Source organism: Heloderma suspectum, chromosome 16 (genome assembly GCF_057233095.1).
Source record: "Heloderma suspectum isolate Gila_16-S chromosome 16, 16-S_ref, whole genome shotgun sequence".
Lineage (NCBI taxonomy): Eukaryota > Metazoa > Chordata > Lepidosauria > Squamata > Helodermatidae > Heloderma > Heloderma suspectum.
This window is the reverse complement of record NC_139473.1, coordinates 9,560,577-9,577,500: the sequence shown is the minus strand read 5'-3', so window position 1 is coordinate 9,577,500 and position 16,924 is coordinate 9,560,577. Positions and strand designations below refer to the sequence as shown.

General features: G+C 46.4%; 1 protein-coding gene across 8 annotated transcripts in view; it reads left to right on the top strand.

The window, feature by feature from the left end:
- Nucleotides 1-16,924, top strand: part of MSI2 (musashi RNA binding protein 2) — a 546,823-nt gene that overhangs the window by 268,552 nt on the left and 261,347 nt on the right. The gene's annotated exons all lie outside the window — the stretch shown is intronic.

Below are 16,924 nucleotides of genomic sequence, written 5' to 3'. Positions count from 1 at the left end.
AGTTACCTTTTTCTATTCCTCAACGAAGTGGTGTGTGTCTGTGTCTGTCTCTCTGTGTGTGTTTTAATCTGCATTTTTCGTATTGTTTGGAAAAGGAAATAGGTTGCATCTCTGAGTAGGGATGTACGGGTTGTGTAAAATCCACTCCATCTGTGTTTCACAGATTGTCAGGTGCCTTTTGTTCCGTCATCCACCCACAGAGGGATGCGAACTTTGTTTTTTCGTCATGCAGAAAAATACGTAAATATTTACATAAATACTTATGTAAGTATTTACATAATTTACCTCAGTGCTTAACATATATAGTCTATTGTCCCCCATTCCATTCAACATTTCCTCAGCAGAAACTTACATATTTTCTACGGATTTATATGTGTAAATTTCGGGAAAGTAAAAAAATCATCCGAAAGGCCACGGACTCCACATGGCCTGAGGGGGGTGCTCTGCAGCGGATTCTGCAGGTCAGATTCTTAGAAATCCGAGCTCATTTTAATCCATCTCGAATTTCTCCAGCATCCCTATCTCTTGAGTCCTCTTACCGTTAATCTGCACACAAGCTCCATGAAGGGGAAAAGAATTATTCCTGCTGACGAGGGCTAATGTTCCATGGAAATAAAAATGCAAGCTGCTTTGCACCTGGTTTGTTCAAGTGCTGAGGGACCACAGGCAATGTGATTTGGCCCATGGGCCTGAGGTTTGACACCCCTGCCTTACTGGTATAGGGGAGATAACTTGACCCCAAAACTGATTTGGCTTTTTTAGGCTCAAATAAATGTTCTCATTAGAACAGGTCCCTACAAACTTGTCCAGGATGTGTGGGAGGAGTGGGGCTGGATTTGTAGGCTATACTCCACCCTTGGGCTCTGACAGCACAGTTACTCTATAAATAGGTGCTCATATATGTAGCTTGTATTTTAAAATATTTATTAACAGAAGGCAAATATACTCAAGAGTATTGCAGAAAGAAGATGGTACCATGATATTTCTTAACAAAGTTTAAAACAGGAAAACAAGACATGACACAATGCATACCATACCAATACAGTTTTATGCTAGCAGAGGTGTTAATTTTTAATCTTCAAAGGTTAATTTCAACCTTTGAAGCCTTAAATGAGTCAGAGCCTGTGTGTGTGTGTGTGTGTGTGTGTGTGTTTTAATCTGCATTTTTCATATTGTTTGGAAAAGAAAATAGGTTGCATCTCCGAGTCCTCTTACCGTTAATCTGCACGCAAGCTCCATAAAGGGGAAAAAAATTATTCCTGCTGACGAGGGCTAATGTTCCATGGAAATAAAAACGCAAGCTGCTTTGCACCTGGTTTGTTAAAGTGCTGAAGGAACAATGTTCCCTCCAGGATGTCTGTAGCGGTGTCATTGAAGCTCATGGCCCAAGGAGCAACTTGTCTTTCTGCTCCTACCCGCCACAGCCCCATACCCACAGCAGCTTGACCAGGACTGACCAGCTATTATGCTAAGGGCGGTACAGAGCTGGGATTTCCAATGTACGACGTGGGGGGGGGGTGCATCTGTGTGTCTGTGCATTCACGTATGGGCAGTCTCTAAGGGGAAGGCACAAATCTCTCCCTAACGCACTTACCCCTCCTGTTCAGGGTTTTATATCTTGAATAAAGCTGAGTGAAGGTATTGCCGAGGTGATACTTCAGTGCGTTTTGGAGCGGGGGGGGGGGGCTCCCCAAAACATACCTTAGGTTTGCTTGTTAGCGAGGCAGCAAAAGCAGCTGACACTTCCACGCCGTCCTGGTGACTCCCTGCACAGCATGGGAAACTTGCAAGTGTTGACCAATTGCCTATGCAATGGGACAGTTCTCCATATTGTTTTCCCCACACTGTGGGCTGAGCTGAAAGTTATGGATGTCGCTGCTTTGCCTGGGCATCCCGATGAGTCCCCCTACCTTCTGGTGCTGTGTTGTGATTCAGGATCACCACAGAGGATCATGGCTGTCTCCGTCTCCCCTGGCTGAACTTCACCCAGGGATTTCCAGGTTGCAGAAAAAGGGTGTGAACTTTGGGTTCATGTTTCGGCTCAATCTAGACTTGAATGGGCCAAGTTGCAAAGTGCTGACACCAGCTCCTGACCGTGTCACATGGGCAGCTGTGCACTCAGCCCGTTGCTGGGAAGAAGCGACACCCGGGTCCTCCAGGAAATTGGGAGGTTTGTTCTTTTGTGGTGCCTGAACCAAGCCTCCACATAGACAACAGAGAGTTCAGATGATGCAGATCTGCTGGAGCTCAGATTAGGAGCAATCTATGTTTCAGCTTTGTCTGTGCAACACTTTAGTCCTGATTTGCGCAGGCGTACAATGGCACAGTTTAGACACACACGCGCGCATGTGCATGCTTTAGATCCAGGGTTAGGCCAGCTTACATGACTGACAAGTTCCTAAGAATCTCGGCCTCATCCAAAAAACAAACAAATGCTCCTAGTCCTGTAAACTTTAACAATAGGCTTGAAAGAGGGAGCTGACTTTGCCGCTTTTTAACATCTCCTACATATCTATATGTTTTTTCAGTGGCCGACTTAAGTTGTGTAACTCTTAAGAGAAGTACTTTCTGAACTGCGCCTACACAGCTTATCAGTAAGAGTGTGTGTTAGCTTAGATTTTTGACCAAGGCATTTAGCCAAAACATGAGGCTAGAGTTAAAAGATGCCACTTATCTCAGGAGAAGTGCCTTAAAGAGTGTTGGGTGATACTTTCAGGGCAGAACTTTGGGGCAGACGTCTAGGGTCCCAGGGCCCCACTCAGCCAAATGAGCAAGCGGGCTCCCAGATGCAGCAGGGCTGGCTTGCCACATTCTGAAGTAACTGAAGTAATATCTTATGGGGAGACTCTGTAAGACCATCAAGTCCAGAGTCTAAAGTTACCTTAATTGCCTGGGATTTACCTCTGCACAGAGTTCAGGCACATTCCTTGCCAATTCCCCATTGAAATTCCCTCGCCTTTCCCCATTGAGCAGTTCAGCCTGGATGAGGAGTTGGGCAGGGACTAGAATTACTAACAAGACTTTTTTTTGGAAAAAAATTGGTACCTGTGCTGGCATAGGACAGAGGCACTAGCAAAAGCTTTCTGGTTTGCTCCCAGGGCTTATGCTGCCACTGCCAAGCCTCTTTACCCTGACCCCTCCAACCGTACGTTTTTGACTCAACAAGGTGATGTGCACACATCTCAACAACCTGGCGCCTTAGTGTGTGCCCTGGGTTACACAGGTCAATCATGGTACTGCGGGAAAATGACGCTGCTGAAAAGTGGTCTGTTCTTTCTGTTGGTTTGTCTTTCTATCTTTCTTAAGTTTCTAGCACTCATGATTGTAGAGGTAAACTTGAAAACAGACAAGAAAGAAGCATCTCAGCGTTGTGGCTTTTTAGAAACCTCTGTATCATGATGGCTGGCTGCTAAACAGGAAAATGGCTGTGCTGTTTTTTGTTCTGTTTTGTTTTTTCCTGGTTGGCTGGCAACCCTAATGGGCTGCCATTGGTGCTGGCTGGCTGGCATGCTGGCCAGGGCATCTGCAACAAAGCAGGCAGACACTGCTGTGACTGTGCTCCTCTCCACCCCTCACCCCTGGCCAGGAGCCCCATGCAGGCAAAGAATGAGCTTGGGGAAGACGATCGTTTTGGTTTCAGAGCAGACTGGTGAGACAATATAGGGCCAGGGGTAAAGTTCAACTGCCCTTTGCAGGACCTGAATTAAACTTTGAAAATAAAGGTTCTTGGAAGGGAGCGCTACGAAGTCTTTCCTCTATCTCCCCCTGCGCCCAACCCAGCCTGTTTAGTAGAATAATTCAGCGACATTTTATTTACATAAAGCTGTCACATTTTGGCTAGGATTAGAGGCAAGTAGTACGTTGCGTGACATTCTGTCAGTTTTATGTTGTGAAGAAAGCCATATTGACACTGATGGCTGTTTAACATCCTCCAGATTTTGTTTTTGGAGAGAGTGCTCCATTTCGGAAGTGGGCTCAGAGCCCTTCTGCTGCTCAGCCTCCTGAGTTTGGCATTGATATAAACCCACCTGTGCTCGGAACAGGGTCTTTTGCACTGAAAAGCAGGGCTTGGTACGAAGTGTGGTAGCCACAGTAGTTTCCAAGCCATTATCACTTTCATTACATTTTTACGAAGTGTGGTAGCCACCGTAGTTTCCAAGCCATGATCATTTTCATTACATTTTTGTTTCATGCCTGTGCAGACCAAAAAAAAAAAAAAGTGCGGGGGGGGGGAGGGAGAAAGAGAGAGAGAGAGAGAGAGATTATTTTCATTGAAGTTGGCCTAACATCTTGGAGAAAATTGAGTTCCATTGAAATAAATACCCCATTGTAAATCAATAGGTTCCTTCAAAATCCATTCGCTGCAGTGGACTGGGACTTAACTTTCAAGAAAATATGTTTGTAATTCCGTTAATTTGAAACAGAGCATGGGAAGATGTTTAATCACTGTTAATCTGACAGCATTACAGGGTATACATGACAGTTGCTTCAACAGTTCTAAATGCTTAAGTTGAAACACACTGCGGTGACGGCGCAGGAGGAACATGGAACGGGCGGGCAGGGATGGGAATAGAAGTTAGTCCAGGCTATGCACCAAATGGATGGTGAATAAGCAGGCTGTTGCTATGTGTGACATCCCAGTTTTGGGGAATGTGTGCATAACTCAGTGGTGTAGAACACAGGCTTTACATGCACAAGATTCTAGGTTCAATCCATGACCTCTCCAGTTAAAAAGGGACCTTTGTTAGGGAAAAACTTTGCAGAGGCGGTGGTTCAGTCAGTGGAAACAGTCCTGGCCTGGGTGTAACAGTGGTCTAGGACAGTGTGAGCCAGCAGTTTCGTATCATATGTCAGAATGTCTCAGGATTTAGAATAAAAATCTTTCTCCTTTTTAAGTGGGCAACTTCTGTGGGATTGGGCAAGCAAATCCCCCCGCCCCGGAATGCACCGGGGCCCACATTGCCCCGCACCCTTGCTGAACTTCCTGCGGTGGCATCAAAAATAGCACCATTTCACAGAGGGTGCACGCCTGGCTTCCAAGAGCACAGTTCTGCTTGGAAGCCAGGCCGAAACAAGGCAGCAGCAGGAGTGGCCAAAACGGCCAGGGCCCTGCATGTGGCCCACCTGTCGCCCACCCCTGATGTAGGTGAAGTTCCAATTCTGTGGGACTCAGACTGGCCTACATGGTGTTCCTCCCAATAGGAGCGTGAAGCTGTTGTAATTATTTAAAATACTTATATACTACCTTACATCAGAATAGATTCCAGGGCAATTTATAACAATTAAAACAGCTATGAAGGCTTCTCTTCAATGTCACTAGCTGTATCGACCCCAAAGCACCATGTCTCATTTTGGAAATTGAAACCAATACCACTTAGAGGAGAACAAAAGGAAGAGAATGGTCACGCAGTCCTGTCTTTTGAGTTTATTCTGCTTTAGAGGAGCCCATATGGAATTGATCCTGGCCATTGTATTTTTGTATGTTTTGATGACTCCGTTTTGTAATTCATTCATTGTTAGCCACTTGGGGGGGGGGGGGAGGCTGAAGTGCTGGGAAGTGGGATAAAAGTGTAATAAGTAAAAGTCAATAAAACTAATTTATATTATATTTTGTTTCATTTTTATACCGCCCAATAGCCAAATCTCCCTGGGCGGTTCACAGAAATTAATTTATATTGCCATTTGTTATATTTTACCCCACTTCCCAGCATCCCAAGAGTTCCCAAGTGGCTAATGATCCATAACGGTGACATACATGTAACGGAAAACATACGGAAGTACGATGCCCATGATCCACAGAACAACTTCAGGCATGCACAAGGAGCTTGGGCATGCCCAATGACATTTTTGACTCTCTTGTCTTTGAAGAGAAAATCTCCCAGTGTTTGACAGTCCTGTAGTCCAGATCTAGTTTGGCAAGTAACATGGAGGATGGATCCCGCCAATGCATGTTAAGACTAAAACAGTTTCTCTCTAGGTCGCCTGCAACACAAGTAGACCTCAACTGGGGAAAAGATGTGGGCTTAAGCTATCAGGCCCAGCTGCCCTAAACATTTGAAAAGGGCTCTGTAACCACGTTCTGCTGAACGCACTCAGTCACAAAGGTCCTGCAGCCGGGAATCCTGATAAGGCAGGTTTCACACTCATGGGAGCTTTGCCAGCACATTCAGCCAAATGTGCTTACAGTTTTCAGATCTGTAAGGCAGCCAGGCACATGGGGAGATTGGTGGGTGGGGCTTACGTTGCCCCCCGGTCCCAAGTTTAGGCCTACTCGTGTTGCAGCCAGAAACCTGCATGGACCTACTGTTTCTCGTAATACCATTGAAATGGGTCATCAGGAGCTTCCAGGCAAAGGAAGTTCCTTTTCATTCAATGCATAGTTAACTTATGGAACTCACTGCTGCAAGATGTGGTGAAGGATGAGAGGACTTCGTGGTGGATAGCTCTTTCTGCAGCTATTAGCCATGATGGCTATAGGCTGCCTCTGGATCCAGAGGCAGGATACCTCTTCTTACCAGGTGCTGGAGAGTAGCAACAAAAGAGGGCTGCCGTCTCCGTGCCCTCCTTGCTGGCATCCCCGGGGTATCTTATTGGTCCCTGTGGGACACTGGACTAGCTGGAGTCTCAGTCTGATGCTGCAGGGCTGCTTGTACGCTGCTGTGTCGAACACAGAGGATAATCATGGCCGAAAACAACTGTTAGCCCCACTCGCATTCCAAAGGCCTGGCGGAATACAGAGGCCGCCCACTGCCTCCAAACGGCAAGAACAGGCCCATCCAGCTGGACCTTGCAGCGAAAAGCCTTCCTCAGAGGAAGAAGTCACTGGGAGGTGGCCTGCTCTGCTGAGAGGAGTCCAAAGGCATGCTAGCTGCTGTGTTCAAGGCCCCCCTGCCCCCGGTTCCCTTCATACATGGCCAAGAGACACCACCCCTTTTTCCTTGTCACAATTTCCCAGATGCATGTCCTCCCTAGCATTGCCAGTGCGTGCCCATCCTCCATTTTGAGGAATTTGCTGGTTTATGTAACGCATTCCATCCTGCAGGGTCGGAAATCCGATCTTTATCCAGACAGGCCGGCACTCCTTTCTTTTTCATGGGACTTGTGTCCTCTTCCTTTTATACCTAGACAGGTCTGTGTATTGTGAGCCAGCCGGCAGTCTCTGCCCGTGAAGCGCCCGTTTTGGGGGCATGGCTTTTCGTCTTGAATGAGGGCGCCAAAGCGTATGGAACTCCTCCACCGTTCCTGGTCCAGTGTGGCCTCTCGGACTTTATGAATGGACATGCAGAGGCCGTCGTTCGGAATTCTGTTCCGGGGCTCCACTTTTCTGATATGTGCACAGGGAAGTGCGGAGGGCATAACCTACCATCCAGCCCCTTGGATCTCTTGCGAAGATGGCTGGGGGGAAAATGACCTTGCAGTTCATTAAAAATGTTCTAGTCTTGGGAAAATGGGTGCTGCCACAAAATGGTGTCTCCAACTAACGACTGCCATATCCCTCCACCCTCAGTGCCTTGGAACAACGTAGTACTCGAGGCATTCTGGGCAAACAGACGCCACCGCTGCCAGGGGAAAAGCAAAGTCGTCACACCTCCAAAGGAGGAAATGTGGCGAAGGTTCGACCTGTGGTTGAAAGACCCTCACCCACCCCAGGAATGTGGCCCACAAGAACTTCTCCAAAACTGAATTTGGCTCTCAACCCCACCCCACCCGTCATAGAGCCAAAGAACATAAACCAGCCTCTCTGTTACAAAGGATACAGCAGACAAGCCCCCCACACCACCCCTAAAAAGCAGCTCAATCTTTGTGGAATTTTGAGTAAATAGTCCATGGTTTATCTTCATTACCAGAAGGAAAGGGGAAGGATGCCCAGCGGGGTCATCTTGGACTTGAAAAGAGGTAACTGAGGTTAAAATACTTGTTTATGTCCAATTCTGCCATAATAAAACTGCAAGGCTTGGTAGAAGGGGTGCCCCCCCCCCCCCAGTAGTCTGGCTTTGCAGCATGCATTTGTCTTTGTTAATTTATACAGTAGAAGGTAGTGAATCTGCAGGAGCGAGTTGCTGGCTCTTAGGTTTTCATATGGGTATTTAAAATAATAGCACCTGACAGTTTACGAGCAGTTAAGAGGGTTGTGGGGGGAGTTTTCTGCTTCAGAAAGCAAAATATTGTATGACTTGTGCAACGTGTATAAATAATCGGAAGAATTAAGCCAACAGTGCCCAGTATGGTTTCAGAGTGAGAGAGCAGAAAGAGTGTGAAAGTATGCAAGGAGGGTGGGCAAACCTAAAGTGCAGCACGTGTCCATATTACTAGATAATTCTTGTTGAATCTCCCTTCTCTTTGGACTTAGTCTAAAATGTCAAAATATTGGGTGGGGTGGGGGTTCAGGGAGGTATCATTTATTAAACCCCGTTTAGCTTTTTAACACACAAATGCCAAATCTTGAACTAAGCCCGGTCACTGGTGGTCAAACCAAATGTGATGTCTGACAGCTCCATATAGTGATACTAAAATCAACATAGAATCCTAGAACTGCTGAAATGGAAACCTTTTCCTGGCCTGCTCAGCTGTTCCTAATACAAGCTCTCTGCCCTAGAAAAGGGCATTTGCTCCAACCTGGGTTCTTTTTTGTATCTGGTACAGTCTAACATATTTCAGTCTACAAAACGTGTCCCCCTGATCCATCGTAAGTCCATGCTCAGAAACGCCTCTTTCTCCCACGCCACTGCCCTGCTTCTTGTTTTTGTTTTAAGCCTGAGCTTCCACACTGCTTTGTAATTTTGGGTTGGTCCCAAAATGGCCTTGTTCTCAGTTTAGAAGTGTGTGTGTGTGTGTGTGTGTGTGTGTGTGTGTGTATCATAGCAATGGCCATATAATCTGGGCATGGCTCATCTCCTCCGTGCAAGATCATGTGAAGTGTCAATTAAAATAAAACAGCCTACGCTTCCCCAGCCCGGCGCCCTCCAGTTCTGTTGGACTACTATCCCACCATCCCCATCTGCCATGGCCATGGTGGCTAGGATGATAGTAGTTGTAGTTCAACCCATCTGGCCTAGGCTGTTCTTTGCCCTCAGGGCACCCCCAGTGGTGACCAACCTAGGCACCCATGCCTGAACTGGGCCTTGAGTAGAGTCGTTGCCAAGATGATGAAAGAGCTATTTGATCTAATACGAGACCTTGCCTCTTCCTCATCTTCTCATTCTTTTGGGCCAGTATTGCTTACAGAGAGGGTGGCCACTTACAAATTGCTGAAAAAGAGGATAAGAGAGGGCATATAGACTTCTCATGTGTAGACGTATATAATTGACTGTAGTTTGAAGAGAAACACCATGCATTTCACCATAATGTGGAAGACTGTGGCCAGGTGAATGGTATGTTTGCTCAATCTGCTGTCCAGGTGCTAAGTATGGATGGGCGGCAACTTCAGGGCCCCTCCTCTTCCCTCCTTATGGTTCTTTGTCTTTAAACTGAACTTCAGATTGAGAGTGACCTGGCTCATGCAGCCACGGCGGCTGAAATCTTGCCAGACAGATTTCCCTAATTATCTGTGCCGGTGTAGCTTACCGTGTCATCCGAAACCAGGCAGCATGGCTTATTTGGGCTGGGCAGCAATCCTCAAATAACCCATGGGCTATTGTCCATGTGCCAGTGTGGGTAGCTGGGGAAATCTGGCCGGCATGCATGGCCGCAAACAGGCACAGTGGCTTGTTTTCAGTTATTGTGAACGTGCAAACTGGGCTATTGTCTTCAGATAAAGGACTGTCGTCTGTTAAGCAGGACACATGGTCACCCTTACAGCTAGCTTGATCAGCGATGAACTGGGCATCGCACCCTTTGCAGCATGCACTACCAGCAGTTGTCCGTAGATTTATCCATAGTGAGGTTATTGCTTGAGTGAGACACCGGGATCCACTCTCGGAAACGCTCCTGCCAATACACACTCCAGTGACCTGCCTTGAGCCAGATGGGGTTGGTGATGGGTTTCTCCCAGCTGGAACCAGTAGGAACAGTGATCATTTCTTTTCTGTTTCCACCCATTTGTTTAAGCATTCATTGTTTCAATAGGAATGTTGTTGCTGTTGTTTTCTGTTGAATTAGATGGCAGCCAATAAAGCCGCTCTTTCCCGTGTTTGGCAGAAGTGCATTCAGTGTTGGGTCCTCTCACTCTTTCCAAGTAGCCAGAGAGCCAAATACTTGAACCCCTGCATGGTTCGGAGTCAGCAAGCTTCAGCTGAGCCAGATTTCTCCAGCTGCTTGGTCCCCCCGCCCCCTCAAAAGAGCAACAGAGCCTGGCGCCCTGAGAGTTCAGCATCGAGCTTTAATCAAGGCTATGGAGAGTTTGCTTTGTGTTGTTGTTTCTGGTGCCTTATTTCACGGCTGTCACTATCTGTTCTCTACGTATTCGAAAAGATTAGCTTATTGACAGGCGCCTTGATTCAGTAGTAATAAACTTGTTGATTCCTCAGAGCCCAAGATAGATCTGTACAATTATCACCTCGGTCAACATTCATTAATTGGGGGTGCAAGTGAATGGTGAGTGTTACACTAAATGGCAGATGATTCTCGGGCAAAGACTCGGAGGGGCATGACTGGGCTGCAAACTTGAAAACTGCCTTTGCTGTCCCGACTTCCATCCCCAAACTCTAGAAATGATGGCTCTCTAACGGTGAGTCCTGACCTATATATTTTTTAGTGGAATCTCATACTAATTTTTAAAATGTTGTATTACAGTTTTATTGTTAACTGCCCTAGAAATATTCATTGAAGGGCAGCCTAGAAATACATCCTATAATTCAGGGGTGGGCAATTTTGAAGTGTTGCGGCGGTAATTTGGGGGTGGTGTGGCCTGCAAAAAATTACTGTTGATGCCTCCACTTCTGTTTGGGAGTTCAACAGCTTCCCCACCCCACCCCTGGCCACCATCTCTCTCAAACTTGCCTCTCAGGATGGTTATACAGCTAGGGATGCTGGAGAGATTCGAAACGGATTAAAATGAGCTCGGATTTCTAAGAATCTGGCCTGCAGAATCCGCTGCAGAGCGCCCCCCTCAGGCCATGCGGAGTCTGTGGACTTTCGGTTGATTTTTTTACTTTCCTGAAATTTACGCATATAAATCTGTAGAAAACTAATTACGTTTCTGCTGGGGAAACATTGAACGGAATGGGGGACAATACACTAAATCTTACGTGCTGAGGTAAATTATGTAAATACTTACATAAATACGTAAACATTTACATAATTATTTCCATATTTTTCTGCATGACAAAAAAAGATATTTGCATCTGTCTGTGGGCGGATGACGGAATGAAAGGCGCCTGACAATCCATGAAACTTGGATGGAGCAGATTTTACACAGTCCATACATCCCTATATACAGCTGAACAAAGCTCCAAGAAATGCAAATCAGTGTGCAATTTTATTTTTTGCAGCCACTGTCTTTTTAGAGTAGAAGAGGAAAAGCCATTGTCTTTTTTTTGAAGGAGCATAACAAAACAATTGTATTAATATTTAATAAAATAACTATAAACCTTTTAGACTGTGTATATTAGCTTTTCGCTGCCCCCCCCCACACACACACATTCTCTCTCTCTCTCTCAGGCCCATTCCTCACAAAGTTTCTCCACAAAATGTGTACAGGCCTGTTTGTAAAGGTATTTCTTGTAACCTGCAAAAGAAAACAAAACTCAGGGGCTGAATTGCTTGATCTCTGATTTTGGAGGGGTGTGAGGAGAAGCCTGCCGAATCAAGTTGGCACTGCTGTCTTAGAATCAGCTCTCTGTCGAGGTGGCAAGTGATGGCAAGTCATATTAAGGGATTTTAAAAGCAGCCTTCGTAGTCAAGGAGAGCGGAGACCAGTGTGACAACGTCAAATGCTGCTTCTGTATGACATCTGTCAGAAGAAACAGTTGCCTGCCTTTCTCTCTCTGCCTCCCCACCCCCCCATCAATAAGTGGTTGATGGTGCTCTTGTCTCTCTCCTTGAGTAATTGCCCATCATGGCTCTTTCTCTCTGTCCATTAACTAAACTACCACCTTTCCCCCCCTAACTATCCCTGCTGAACGTGCTCAATGACAGTTTCCCCGCCCCACTATCTGCTCACATTGCCGGGCCAGGATATGGGCATAAAGGCCTAGTCATGCCTGCTTGCTCCCATTCAGACACCGTAAATGCTGCGGTGCCCTGGGCTCTCTCCTGCTTTCTGTCTTTGGCATCCTTTTGATCGGTTATGCCGGGGACCATTGAAGTGCACCTTATTTTAAGTATAGGGTTTTGTGGCGAATGATAGTGCAGATTGAGAGAGGCTGGCGGAATCATCTGTCATTGCATGCATATATCTGCCTCGAGGCTTGTGTTTGGGCAGGGACCAGGTTGCTAAGCCCCTGCGGCTTTTGAGAACTGGCATGAGCATGAAAACAAGGACCCAGGTAACTTGGTTTCAGATCCCAACACAAGCAGTGGGTTCTTGTTGAAGGCCATGGGCAAGGCCCTGGCCCTCTCCGGTTTCCCTTCTCTCCGAGGTCTTCAGCAAAGAGCACTGCATCACCGCCTCCTTTCCTAACATGGTGCCCTCCAGATGCTGGCTGGGAATTATGGGAGTTGTGGTCCAACATATCAGGAGGGCACCAGGTTGGGGAAGGCTGTGCTACATGATCTCTTTTTAACTGCAGATGTCCAGGATTGAACCTGGGAGGTCCTCCTGCGTGCAAAGCAGGGGCTATTGCAACTCATTTCACTGCTGCTCATTTTTTTCTGATGGGACTGAAAGTTACACATTTAGCCTTCTGATTAAGCTCTTCTTGTCCCAAGCAGAGTTTAATCAGGAGGCTAAATGTGAAATTTTACGCCCCAATAAAAAAAAAATGAGTATAATCGTTGAGTGTCTGCCCCACCTGTGATATGATAAATTAGATAAGCTAGCTTATCTAACAGGCAATTGTAAGTATTGCTGAGATAATACATGTGCAGCATTATTATGGGTCTTTTAGAGGAATTTCTACATGAAGACAATTGTCTGTTGTTATTTAGGTGGAACTTTTACGTCCGTAGAAGTAAGCAGGTGGGAAACGGTGCGCCAGTCTGCAAAGTCGGGGTTTCTTTTGTCCTGCAGGGACAAGACGCTAGTGAAGATGTGAAGCTGCCTTGGCCGCAATCAGCCCATCGGTCCATCTAGATCAGTATCACTTGCCCTGCATCCGATGAAGTGGCTTGAAGCCCACGAAAGCCCAGATCATAATAAATTGGTTAGCCTTTAAGGTGCCACAGGGCTCTTTGTCATTCTGACTGGCAGTGGCTCATCATGGTCTCAGGCAGTGAGAGGTCCTTCTCCCTGCTAATGGGGGTCTTTTAACAAGAGATGTCAAGATCCTCTGCATACACAGCTTGTGCTTAACCACTGACCTGTGCCCCATCCCTTTATTGCCATCAGTAGGGTGAGCTGCAGGTTACTAGGTTGCTTCGTGGCTGGGAAAAGAATTTTGGCACCTCTGGAAGGGATGTCACATCCTTGTGTCATGGAAAAAGAGGTGCATTTTTTCCCAACTGTTTCCTGGGACACAACCTCAGAGCTTTTTTTTTACTTGGCTCGTCTCATTTCTGTTATTGTTAAATATAAATAGCTATTTAAAAGCTTCAAAGGAGTTTTGGGGCCCAGAGGTACAGGGCAAGCAAAAATGGGCAGCTGTAACAGTGATCACGAGGGGATGGAGCCAGCAGGATCCAGAGAGCTCCCCCCACCCCACCGCCCTATCTCGCCCAAGACACACACACACACACACATACACACACAGCCCTCCCAAAACCTGGAGCTGACATTGGGAAAGTGAATGTGATTTGTATTCTTACTGCGGTTGAAACTGTTTTGAATACCGTAGTTAAATGTGATTTTTCTTATTTATATGTGATCCGCTTAGAGATGTTACTGTATGAAGCGGTATATAAGTATTACAAATGAATGAATGAATGAATGAATAAATAAGCAAGGGAGCAGGCAAAACTTGCAACAACATGTTGCAACGTGGAGTGTTCCTGTTCAGGATGCCAGCCAGCAAACCATGTCTTTTTCAGTGATACTCCATTCCGTTCCTGCTCACGCTCCCCCACTGCCCACATCAGCAGTAGAGGAGGGGACTTTGCAAAGTCTCACTCCAAGGCCCCCTTGCCCAACCCATCTAGGATGTTTCAGTGGGGAGGAGTCAGTGAAATAAAAGAGAAAAAATTAAAAATGCAGAAGCCAAATCACTTCTGAGTTGGTGTCGACAGAGAGAGCCTCTCTGATGCTCCGCTAATTGAATTTGGCCCGTCTGTCCATCTGTGAGACCCCTCACCCTCCCAAAGCCCCCCTCCTGAAACATTCCCCCACCCCATCAGAGAAGGGAGAGGGAGTGGGAAAGTGACTCACAACTGAGCTGGTGACTTGAGGAACGCTCCACAAGCCGGTGGCTCAGCCTGCTTCACTCCCCCATCACCTTTCTCAGTCGGGAAATGCAAGCCAGCTCCCGACCGAGCTGCCTGCTTGAGGAGTCTTCCTTGAGACCGCAGCTCGCTTCGCTTTGCTCCCCGCTTGCGTTTCCTGACAGGGAAGACGAGGGCCGAGTGAAGCCGACTCACTGGGGGGGTGTCGCTTCAAGGTGCTCCCAGCTTCTTGAAGCGGCACGTCCCTGAGCCATCACTTACACCTCGCTTTTCCCAAGGGCTGAGCAAAGCCAGCTCAATGCATGCACGCGTGTGCCTTTGTCTTGAGGGGATGCACATGTGAATGCATGTGCATGCTCTCTCTCTCTCTCTCTCTCTGAATGGTGTATGTGTGAGCATGTGTATTGCAGAGAGTGATCATGCCAGCAATGGTTACACCCAATTTAGCCTAAAAAAAGGTTCCCCATCCCTGCATTAAATAAACCCAAGCCCATTACTTTGTCTCTGCTAGGGAGAAAATTATATTTATTTGATCAGAGAGAGAGAGAGGAAAGGGAGATTGAGGAGGGGGAAGAGAGACCTATTTATTAACTCAAAGTTATTGGTGTTAATTTTGCAGCAAATGCTGATTTCCCCCCCCCCCTTTCAAACTGCTGAGGCTTTGAGAGCATTTAATAATGTCCTCTTATTTGATGCTCGTAATTAGTTTGGATTAATCAGTTCTTGTAAGCTGCCACATCCAGCCATGTGGGGATAACCATTTTTGGTTGTAATTTGCCTTTTAGAAAGAAAAAAACACACGTTGCATTAACAAATGCTTTTATTTTGTTCAGCAAAAAAAGCTTCCACGTGAGGCACAAGGGAACAGGCTGGAAAGACCAGTCCTCAGAGCATCTGGGTCATCCCTGCAAAACATCTGTGATCTGTATAGACACATTCCCTCTCCTTGCTGGGCAGAAATTGCGTACAGCCATATTGGTCCATTGGGGGAAAAAGATCCCAAAATAACAGTCAGGTAGTCTTCATTACGACCAGCTAAAAAGCCACAAAGAAGTTGAAAAGTTGTCAAAACTCTTACCAGGCTGGATGTTAAGCAAAAAATGAAAGGGAACAGAGAAAAGTATGTGTGGGGGGTGTCATCTTCTCCCCATCTAAAGTTTGTAGCAATTTTAAGATGGTGTAGAAGAGGTGTTACACAGGCTTAATTAGGTTTAGCCAGATTTGGTACAAAAAGGGCGTATGATTTTATTTATTTATTTCATTTCTATACCGCCCAATAGCCGAAGCTCTCTGATTGGACCGAAAGCCACTAGGAGGAAGACGCAGTGGCTGATCGGTATTTGAAAATGTAAACTGGCTGTTATTCAGTTCTGTCTCCCTTGTGAAGCAGGGAGCAGCAGTGAAAACACGTGCACGCGCTACACGCGCACACACGCACACACAGTAGTTCTTATATATTAGGAAAGCTAGAGATGGATCCCCAAAAGGTGTGTCAAGGACAGTGGATGCGTCTAGAGGACGAGATGACGTACATATCCAATTCTTTCTTTCTTTCTTTCTTTCTTTCTTTCTTTCTTTCTTTCTTTCTATACTGCCCAACAGTTGGTGCTCTCTGGGCACTTCATAACTGTTAAAACCATACAATCCAACATGATAAAACATAATGTAAGCCTTTAAAAAGTTTAAAAGCAGCATGTAAAACCAAAGTAAAACCCAACTGCAGTTACAACCCAGGGAAAGCCTGGATGAAAAGCTGCATTTTTAGGAGACGTTTGAAAGATGCCACATTTTCTGCCTCCCGAACTGCACGGGGGAGGGTTTTCCAGAGGATGGGTGCAGAGAAGGCCCAGCGCCGGGGTTCTTCATGGTGACATTCCGTTCTTTTTTGGAATGACTCCTCTGATGATCTTAGGCGTTGCCTGGATATATATATATATATCTAGAGGGTCAGCTGTATCGTAAGGGTGTTTGTAGACATACTGGATCATAGAACAAGTCATGATAGCTAAATGGAACCTTCTTGTTCAGAGGCAGTATATCCCTGAATAACAGTTATAGTGGAGCCAGGCCTCGCAGGGTCTAAGTGCCAGGACCTTTTGATTCACAGGAACCATGGCGTCATCTGCAGTCCCCCTCAGGCCTCTCTGTTCCCTTTGAGTTTAGCTGCAGTCCTCACAATCGCTGGAGAGAAATGGGTTTTTCCCAGCAACAACATAGGGCTGTGGGCTATCCTCGTAAATGCAAGGTATTTGGGGGCAGCTTGGTCTTGAATGTTCAACGCAGACCCATTCACTCTACAAAAGACCTGCCCCTGCTGGCGGTGAACATTGCCAGAACTGGTTTAAATATATTTTGTTGCACTGAGCATCCATGCTTGAGAAACTGCCTCTTGGGTGGCCCATTGAAAGGTACATCACCTATTCCATGTCTCTCTTTTAAGGCATGCTCCCCTTGGTTACACACTCAAGGTGGACAAGATTAACTTGTGGACGGTAATTTGGAAGCTGGTTCC